This window comes from Trachemys scripta, chromosome 16 (genome assembly GCF_013100865.1).
Source record: "Trachemys scripta elegans isolate TJP31775 chromosome 16, CAS_Tse_1.0, whole genome shotgun sequence".
Classification (NCBI taxonomy): Eukaryota; Metazoa; Chordata; order Testudines; family Emydidae; genus Trachemys; species Trachemys scripta.
Window position 1 is genome coordinate 24,722,208 of NC_048313.1, and position 9,393 is coordinate 24,731,600.

At 45.3% G+C, this 9,393-nt stretch overlaps 1 protein-coding gene across 6 annotated transcripts in view; it reads left to right on the plus strand.

Annotated features, from left to right (window-relative positions):
• MAP2K7 (mitogen-activated protein kinase kinase 7) overlaps positions 1-9,393 on the plus strand; it is a 62,784-nt gene that overhangs the window by 269 nt on the left and 53,122 nt on the right. The window lies entirely within an intron of this gene.

Genomic DNA, 9,393 nt, shown 5'->3' on the forward strand with positions numbered 1-9,393 from the left:
AGCTCTGGGGATCTGGGAGGGGGAGGGACCTCGGGATGACAGGAGTGTGAGGTGAGGAGTCTGAGGTCTAAGGGTGGGGGTAGCGGGCCCCGTGGGAGGGGGCGCTTGAAGACTGGGGCTCTGGAGGGGAAGGGTCTAAATGGGGGTTAGGGAGGGGCGGGATTTAGGGAGTGAGGGGGAGGGGATTGAGGCCTGTGAGTAAGGGTTGTGAGAGGCCTTTGGGATGACAGGTTGGGGGAGAGGGGGTGAGAGAGTAGCCACTGGCCACAGTGATCTGTGTGGGGAAAGGGGGCAAGGTGAGTCTTTGGGGGGAGGAGTTGGGGGGTTGTAGAAGGGGGATAGGGAGGGCCCTGGGTGGGGCGGGAATGGGAATCTGAGGGAGGTGGGCCTGCAGTTGGGGTGCGGGGGAAGGGACTGTTCTAGGGAAAAGGAGGGATCTAGGCTGAAGAGGTTGTTTTTTGGAGTTGGGCAGCACAGTGGGCCATGATGAAGGGGAGAAGGGTGTGAGACCAGCAGAGGGGACCCCACTCTTTGTGACAGTTTTGTTTGTAATGGAAGGAGGAGAATAGGTGGGACTGGGATCACAATCGGGTTGGGGGGGATGAGAGGTGGAAGGATGATCGTGAGTCTCTCCATATTCTGGGAGAACAAGGAATGGTAAGGTGAATAAGGACCTCCCCAAGAGGCATGGGGTACAGTACAGCAGGGATTGCTGCTTGCTGTGTGTGTGGGAGAGGGATGTTCAGGTAGAGATGACAAGAATCGGGGTTGCCCCTTACCACCAGGCATATACGAGGAGGAGAAGGGAGAGACCATTGGCTATGCAGGATGAGTGAGGAGAGAGTTGAGTTGATCAGGTTGCCTGGTATGTGGCATCCCATTTGTTTGAAGACAGGATGAGGGGTTCAGCATATGTGACCTGTCAACATTAATGATGAAAGTGCTTTTGGGGTGGTCATCTACTGAGGCCATAGGAGAGGGTATGTGTGCAAGACTCTGAATTGGTGGGTGTGGGAATAAGTTAGATGATCTTTATGGGTGGGTTAGAGTCTGATTTTTAATGTTCTGAGCATGCAGTGATTTGGGTGGAAATGCCAGTCTCTTCTTATCCTGTCATCTGGCACCTCAGCCAGGCTTGCAGCATGTGGCAAGTGTGTGTGTGTGTGTGTGTGCAAACTGACTTGTGGCACACTTGAGGCTACCAAAAGGCAATTGTCAATCAGTTGTATAATCATGTGAGATAGTTAGATGTGGAAATGTTGGTGTGTCCTTTCTGCCTTGGGTTCAGGCTAGTCAGCTAGAGAGGAAGAACAGTGGTTTTACCTCTGAAGCCTCGTGTGAAGGAATGAGGGTAGGAAGCATGTTCTAATAGCGAATAAGGCAGTGGACTAGGACTTGGTAGACCTGAGTTCAATTACTGCCTTAGACACAGACCTTGAGTCACTTAATCTACCTAGTGCCTCAGTCTCCTATCTGTAATATGTGAATAATACCACCCTACGTGACAGGGCTTCTATGAGGGTAAAGTCCCTTAATGAGTGTGAGCAGCTCAGATATTGTGATCAGAGCTTTTTAAATTATTAGAAAGAGGATTGTGTAATTAAATGATGGTTACATGATCATATAATTATGTGCTCACAATAAGCCTTGGGAGTACTAGATTCTGCTGCTGGCCCAGTTACCTATCAGGCAATAATTTCTGGAGAGTGATTACAAGGGGATGAGTTTTCAAAAGTTACTTGTCAAGCAGGCTCTTAGCAGCTGCTTCGCTTCTTTTCCTCCATGGCACAGAATTGGTGTCTCATCTCCCCAATTAGTTGTGTAGTTACCACCTTGAAACTGTCCATTGGCTGGGTGCTATCCTGAGTGAGTTTTGTTTTAAGCCAAAAGACGAATAAATTAATTTTAAGCTGATCGATACCAGCCTCAGAAAATAATCATAGGAATTTACTGTCTAGTAACCCAATCTACTTGCTCAGTTTTACCATGATGATGATCAAGAATCAACTATCTACTTGCCAAGGGCAAGTAGAATTTTCAAAGGCTGATCCATATGCACTAAATATGGACTGTGTTTGAGGGAGAGATTTTAACGCTTTCTCTTAGGGACTGTGAGACAGAGAAAGGCGGTGAGCATCCTGGATTCCCATTGCTTCAATAGCAACTGACGACACTTGTTACCTTGGAACGTCATACTCGCTGTCGGCAGTAAGCATAGTTTGGAGTGTAGATGGCTGTAGTGTCAGGAGGACAACGATTCCGTGTTGTGGCATCTTTTGAAATTTATTTTCGTTCCATGTTGGAACACAAGCAAAGCCTTTCCAACGCTTTTGTGAACATGAAATTGTTGATATGTCTGGTTTTGGATCAAAAGTTGCGGTTTTCTATTCAGGGAGGTTTTTGGGCCCACATAGGTAGGGGGCGAGGGAGAAGGTTGTGGGTGTCTCATGCTATATAGCTTGGTGGTTAGGGCACTGGGCTGGAATGTGGGAGACCCGTGTTCTAGTTCCTGCTCTACCTGATACAGAGCAGAATTCTTCATCCCCGATCATTCTAAATCAGGCAGAGTGAGGACTTGAACCTGGGTTTCCCAGGCCGGTGCTCTAGCCACCTGGCTATAGAGTGTGAGGGTCTCTGTCTTTCAAGTCCTGGACCAAAAAATCTTCCAGGTGATTGTCAAAACCAATACATCTCTGCAAAATGTTTGAGCTTTGATGAAAGTTCATTTGGTCAGAAATGGTTCCATCCAACTCAAGTTGACCAGGGCTAGTTCAGCTCTTGTATAAAAAGATCCATGCTGGGGTGAGGTGATAGGTGTTCATCTTAGATATCATCTCATTTAACGGGGGCACTGATGTTTAGATGCTTAGGCCTAGGCTCCAACAATTGAGGACTCCTGGGTTCTAAACCTGGTTTACTGTGTTACGCTGGGCAAGTCATTTCTCCATACTTCAGTTGCCCCAGCTGTAAAATGAGGATGAAAATAATCCTTTTTGTCAAGCCTTTTGACATCTATAGAAGTCAGAATACTCAGTAGAAAGTACTGCTCATTTTTTGCAAGACCACAGTTAAGGAGTGGGCTCGTGAGTCTATAAGGACTTGAAGGGTGTAGGTACCAAGAAGAAAGATTATTTAGGATGCTTCAACAGGACATGACTTGAAGGAATAGACTGAATGTTAAGGGAAGACTTCCTGCCTGTGAGATTTACTAGCCCAATGGCTCTCAACCCTATTGTACCCATTTCAGGAGTCTGATTTGTCTTGCATACTACTTATTTACAAAATCACACATAAAAATACAAAAGTGTCACAGCACGCTATTACTGACAAATTGCTGACTTATACCTATGTCATAGAACTGGAAGGGACCCTGAAAGGTCATCAAGTCCAGCCCCCTGCCTTCACTAGCAAGACCAAGTACTGATTTTGCCCCATATCCGTAAGTGGCCCTCTCAGGGATTGAACTCACAACCCTGGGTTTAGCAGGCCAATGCTCAAACCACTGAGCTCATTTTTACAATATACACCTCTACCTCGATATAACACTGTCCTCGGGAACCAAAAAATCTTACCGCGTTATAGGTGAAACTGCGTTATATTGAACTTGCTTTGATCCACCGGAGTGCGCAGCCCTGCCCCCCCCGGAGCACTGCTTTACTGCGTTATATCTGAATTTGTGTTATATCGGGTCGTATTATATCGAGGTAGGGGTGTACTTATAAAATAAATCAACTGGAATATAAATATTATACTTACAGTTCAGTGTATAGTGTACATAGTGCAGTATAAACAAGTCATTGTATGAAATTTTAGTTTGTACTGACTTTGCTAGTGCTTTTTATGTAGCCTGTTGTAAACCTAGGCAGATATCTAGATGAGCTGATGTACCCCCTGGAAGACCTCTGCGTATCCCCAGGGGTACACGAAACCCTGGTTGAGAACCAGTGTACTAGCCTGTGCAACGGTCTCACCAAGGAAATATGGTAGATGTCCCCTTGACATTTACACTAGGTTGGACAGAGTCTTGGAGAATGTACAGTAGGAAGCAATCTTGCATTTGGGCCCCAATGAGTATAGATGAGAAGCACCCTATTGGGGCTTTTATCCTGCTTGGAGAAAGGACCAAATCCTTTAGTGAAATCTGTGCTTGTCTTAGCTGCTCACTTCCTCCTTGCTCCCACCATTCTGTTGCCCCAAAAGAAACAACCCACCAACTGCCTCCTCAGAGATCTCTGGCCTTACTGCCCAGGCTGCCTAGCTTCCTTTAATTCATCTGTTGGGCTGGAAGAGCAGGAAGGCTTTGCTGTGTCCTGCCTTTTTGAAGCTCATTGACATGTTGCTTCCCTGGTATTGAAAATCAGTAACGAGGGTGGGCAGGCTGCTAAGCTCAGGTCCTGGTGCTGGCCAGTTGGTGCTCGTCTTGGCTCTCTTGGTTTGTTATGTGAGGGAACTGGAAATGCCGAGATAGGGAATCACAGTTGTGCTTATTTGAGAAGCTCAGCAAAGGGGGTTTTCATGGAAATGTCTAAAGGGCTCTCAGGAAGCCCACTTAACACAGGCAATAGGTGCATCCATGTCTGGACACTGTTGATTTGCCATTATTGATCCGCAGTTCAAGAAAGCTTCATATCCTGGGAATTCTAGAACCCTGCTAGAATGCTGATCTGTCCACTGAAGGGTTAGTATCCGGAACAGTTGTCCAGATTGGTTCTGGATGACAGCCATGCTAGTGGATTGAGCTGGCACAGTAACGAGGGAGAGTCTGAAGGAATAAAGAAAACTGATTTGGTTTCTAATTCAGTTTTGTAAAAACAGCACAGTGTTTGGCTTAAAATTGCACTCTCATGTCTAAACATGGAGTGTCTTCAACCCAAGGCTGAGAATCTGCGAGTGACACAGGCTGTAGTTGCCTTTTCATTGCTCAGGTTGAGTTAAATAGAAAACAATCAGCATAAATAGTGACAATAAAAATCATCTCACTTGTTATAAGCTCTGGTAGCGTTAGTGACAAAGAAAGAAATGAGCTTATTTACCAGATGACAATTTTTAGGGTATTATTTATATTCGAGTGGTACCGATATGCCCTAATCCAGAAAGGGGCCTCATGGTGTTGGTTTCTGTTCATACACATAGTGAGGGACAGTCACTGCCCTGAAGAGTTTATCATAAATAATAAATTAATGGAGATATCCCATCTCCTAGAACTGGAAGGGACCTTGAAAGGTCATCGAGTCCAGCCCCCGGCCTTCACTAGCGGGACCCAAGTACTGATTTTGCCCCAGTTCCTTAAGTGACCCCCTCAAGGATTGAACTCACAACCTAAGAACCGAAAAGTGAAACCAACTACAAACAAAAGTGAAACTGACCAGTCTGAACTTCAGTTTGTGCCAAATTGCGGAGGCGCAAGTGTTGGAAAGCAAAAATAGCCTTTAATGATCTCAGGTGTTTGTCAGGAATCCAGAACCGGATGACTCTTGTCCTGCTGTTGTCTCTTTAAATCGAACAAATGACAGTCCCATTTTGTAATCAGCGCATTGCCTGTGGTATCTTACAACCTGACGCATCAAAAGAAGGGCAAGAAAAATTATTAGGAGTATGGAACAGGTTCTGTATGGGAGAGATTAAAAAAGATTGGGGACTGTTCCGCTTATAAAAGAGATAAGTAAAGAGGGATCTGATAGAGATCTATAAAACCAGGAATGGTATGGAGAAAGTGACCAAGGAAATGTTATTTACTCTTTCACATAACACAAGAACCGGGGTCACCTGATGAAATTAATAGGCAGCAAGTTTAAAACAAACATAAGAAAATACTTCTTCACACAACGTACAGTCAGACTGTGGAACTCATTTCCGGGGCTGTTATGAAGGTCAAAAGTATAACTGGGGTAAAAAAAAAAAATTCCATAAGTTCATGGAGGATAGGTCCATGAATGGCTATTAGCCAAAATGGTCAGGGACAAAACCCCATGCTCTGGGTGTCCCAAAGCCTCTGACTCTCAGAAGCTGGGACGAATGACTGGGGATGGATCACTCAGTAATTGCCCTGTTCTGTTCATTCCCTCTGAAGCATTTTGCACCAGCCATTGTCAGAAGACAGGATACTGGGCCAGATGGACCATTGGTCTGACCCAGTATGGCTGTTCTTATGTTCTTAAAAAGATCTGTATGAGTAGGCTCTTATGCCTGTATGGAGTCCCTTGAATGGATCAGTGTCTTAGAGATGAAAGAGCTTTGCTAGGTCACACATGGAAAAATTTCCAACTCCCTAGGGAGGCCAGTGGGGGATTGTTCCTTGTGGTATTTCGCTAAATTTCATTTTAAATGTCCCAAATTTGGGGCTTCTGCTGCTTTCCTCAAGACCCTTTTACAGTCTAATAGCTCTTCTTGTTGGGAAGTTGTCCTCCCACCAATCAAGCTAAATCTTCTTCTGTTTCACCTCATGGCTGCTGTGTACCACTTGAATTCCTCCTCCCCTCTGGCAGGCAAACCCTCTTTCTCCCTTCATTGTATTGTTACCAGGCTACACAATTGAATCCTCTGATAGGAACCTTGGCCTTTTTTTCACCTTTCTCAGCTGTACAGAATGTGGATTGTCTGCTGGGATCATCTGGGCATGTCTCACCTAATTCCCTGGTAGCACCTTGGTCTTGCCTATTCTCTGCCTGTGGCACACAACAGTTTAGTCACCTGAGGACTGAAATGCTTTAGTCTAACCCAAGGTATTGAGTTCATTACAGGCAGGGCCGACTCCAGGCACCAGGCAACCAAGCACATGCTTGGGGCGGCACCTGGTAAGGGACGGCCAATCTTGGGGTGGTAGGGGGGGGGCGCGGGGGGGGGGGGGGCCGGGGGGGGGGGCGCGGCGGGGCGGCGCTTTTTTTTGCTGCTTGGGGCAGCAAAAAAGTTAGAGCCGGCCCTGATTACAGGAAGTAACTGGATGGAATTTAATGGCCTGTGTTAGGCAAAAAGATCAGACTAGAGGTTTGAATTGGCCTCTTCTGGCCTTAAACTCTGTGAAATAGTGTCCAGTGAATAACAACCTAAGGGAATCTGTCCGCTCCAGTTAGAGGGCTCTGGGATACTGATGCTGTCCACAGAGATCACTGAGATTCCATGCTGTGAAACCAGGATTGAGAGATGTTTGGCCCATCGGCATTGCCCTCTGGTGACTCGTACAGGCTGTGCATCAATAGCTTCTGGCAGAAATGCTGCCTCTTAATATTTGGGCTAAACGAATCGAAGAGAGTTGTGAACAGCTCATGTGTGACTGTTGAAATGATGTCTGCCATCCCCAAGAGCAGTGTTGCCTGGGATAGTTTGCACAATGCTGATTAGTCTTATGAGAGACTCCCCCAGAGGTGACTGTGCTTTTTGGTTGCTCTATTTGTGTTGTCTTTCTTCTCAGATAGCCTTGAGACTCTTGAAGAAATGGTAGATTTAACTGCATGCACTGTGGCGGAGGCCTGAATAGGAGGCTTGCTGCTACAGCCACCTGCATCCTATAGCCTTAGTTGAAGCTGATACTTCTTAGCTGCCCAGCAGGTTGGTTCTGGAAAGCTTTGTTGCCTGTGGAGCACGGTCTGTGCTTGAAGGTGAACAAAAGTAACTTGCTGGGTCTAATCCTGCAGCCTGCACTCGGGTGAGTAATCCCATTGAAGACAGCAGGACTGCGCACTTCAGTAAAGGGAGACTTATAGGATCAAGCTCAAATCTTAATGGAAGGATGTGTAGATTGCTGCATTTTAACTAAATCCAGTATTGAAGGGCTTATTAAACCACCCAGTGCTGAGTTCAGTTTTCTATTTCTCCTTCCTCAGCTGAGATCTTTCTTAAAGCTGCAGGGCCTGAATTCTGTGACCAGTTTGCAGGTGGTGGGTGGAGCACACCAGAGACTCACCCCTCCCATGTAACTTCACAATCTAAAACAGACTTGCCACTGGGATATTTCCTTCTGCTGTTGGGTTAAATTGAGTAAACGAGAGAGAAATGTGCTCTTGTGAAGAAACCAGAAAACAAAAACCAATTTAGCCCAGTGAATTTCTTGGGTGTTTTAGTTTTTTTCATTTTTTTTTAAACAGCATTTTCCCTGTGAAGTATTTCTCTGAACCTAGCATCAGTGAGGAAGATATTTTGAAACATCAGGCTCCGATTGCTTTCTGTAAAGGAAAAGTGTCGCTATTTTAAAGGGAAGCTGTGAGAACATTAAGAGACTTATTAGATCTATTAAGAAACAAGTGGCGAATTATCTGTCAAGAAACATACAAGGGAAAGGAGAATGGGTGGAGTGGTTGAAGGGGTGGGCCTAGTGGTGGACTCAGGGGATATTGATGAGATGGGAGTGAACTGTTAGTGGATTTTGGTTTATTAGACTCTAGGAACTGCAGGGAGGTGGATCTGATGATGTGGTTCTGTATGAAGCTAGCCAGCTCCTCTTACTTCCTCTGTCGTCAGTGCTGAATTCAGGTTGAGGGTGGTTTAGGAGTATAGGACTGGAAGGGTCCTCCTGGTTCCAGAAGTCCAGTCTCCTACTGTCACAAGCAACCCCAGCATATCATCCTGTTCATAAATTCATCAAGCTCCATCTTAAAACGAATTAGGTAGTTAGCTTCCTTTACTCCTATTTAAAGACTGTTCCAGGCTATTCTTATTCTGTCATAAATGTGAAAGCCACTTATCAGTGCTGCAAATGGATGCTGTAGCCATCATCCTGAGTTTTTCTGACTGGACCTGCCTAGTATTGAAGGAAAGGGTAGAAAGCAAGCAATCAAAATTGGCTGAAATCACAACATTTGATCATTCTTCTGAAATAAAGTGTGAACATTGCCAAGAGTTGTTGAGCAACAAGAGAGAAGGGATTTGTGCCCATCTCTAAAAGACTAGAAAATTGGTTTCTTCGGATTTAAGATCAAATGTCCCATTGAATTAAACTCTTGCTATTGAAATGGATGAACAAAACATAGGTGAGCTTGATCCTGAAGCAAGGCATTTTTTGAGGTTGCTGTTGTCAAGACGTAGCCACAGTGATTGTGTAAGTCCCTGCTCTCTTCATTCACAAGTGGTCTTAGTTTGCCGTTTGGGACAAGGACGAAGATCAGTGAGTGATTATGGCATAACAACTATTGAATGGCAGAGAATCTTCTTTTGTGCTAGTATCAGGGGGTAGCCGTGTTAGTCTGTATCTACAAAAACAACAAAGAGTCTGGTGGCACCTTAAAGACTAACAGATTTATTTGGGCATAAGCTTTCGTGAGTAAAAACCTCACTTCTTCGGATGCAGTGAGGTTTTTACTCACGAAAGCTTATGCCCAAATAAATCTGTTAGTCTTTAAGGTGCCACCAGACTCCTTGTTGTTTTTGTAGATACAGACTAACACGGCTACCCCCTGATAC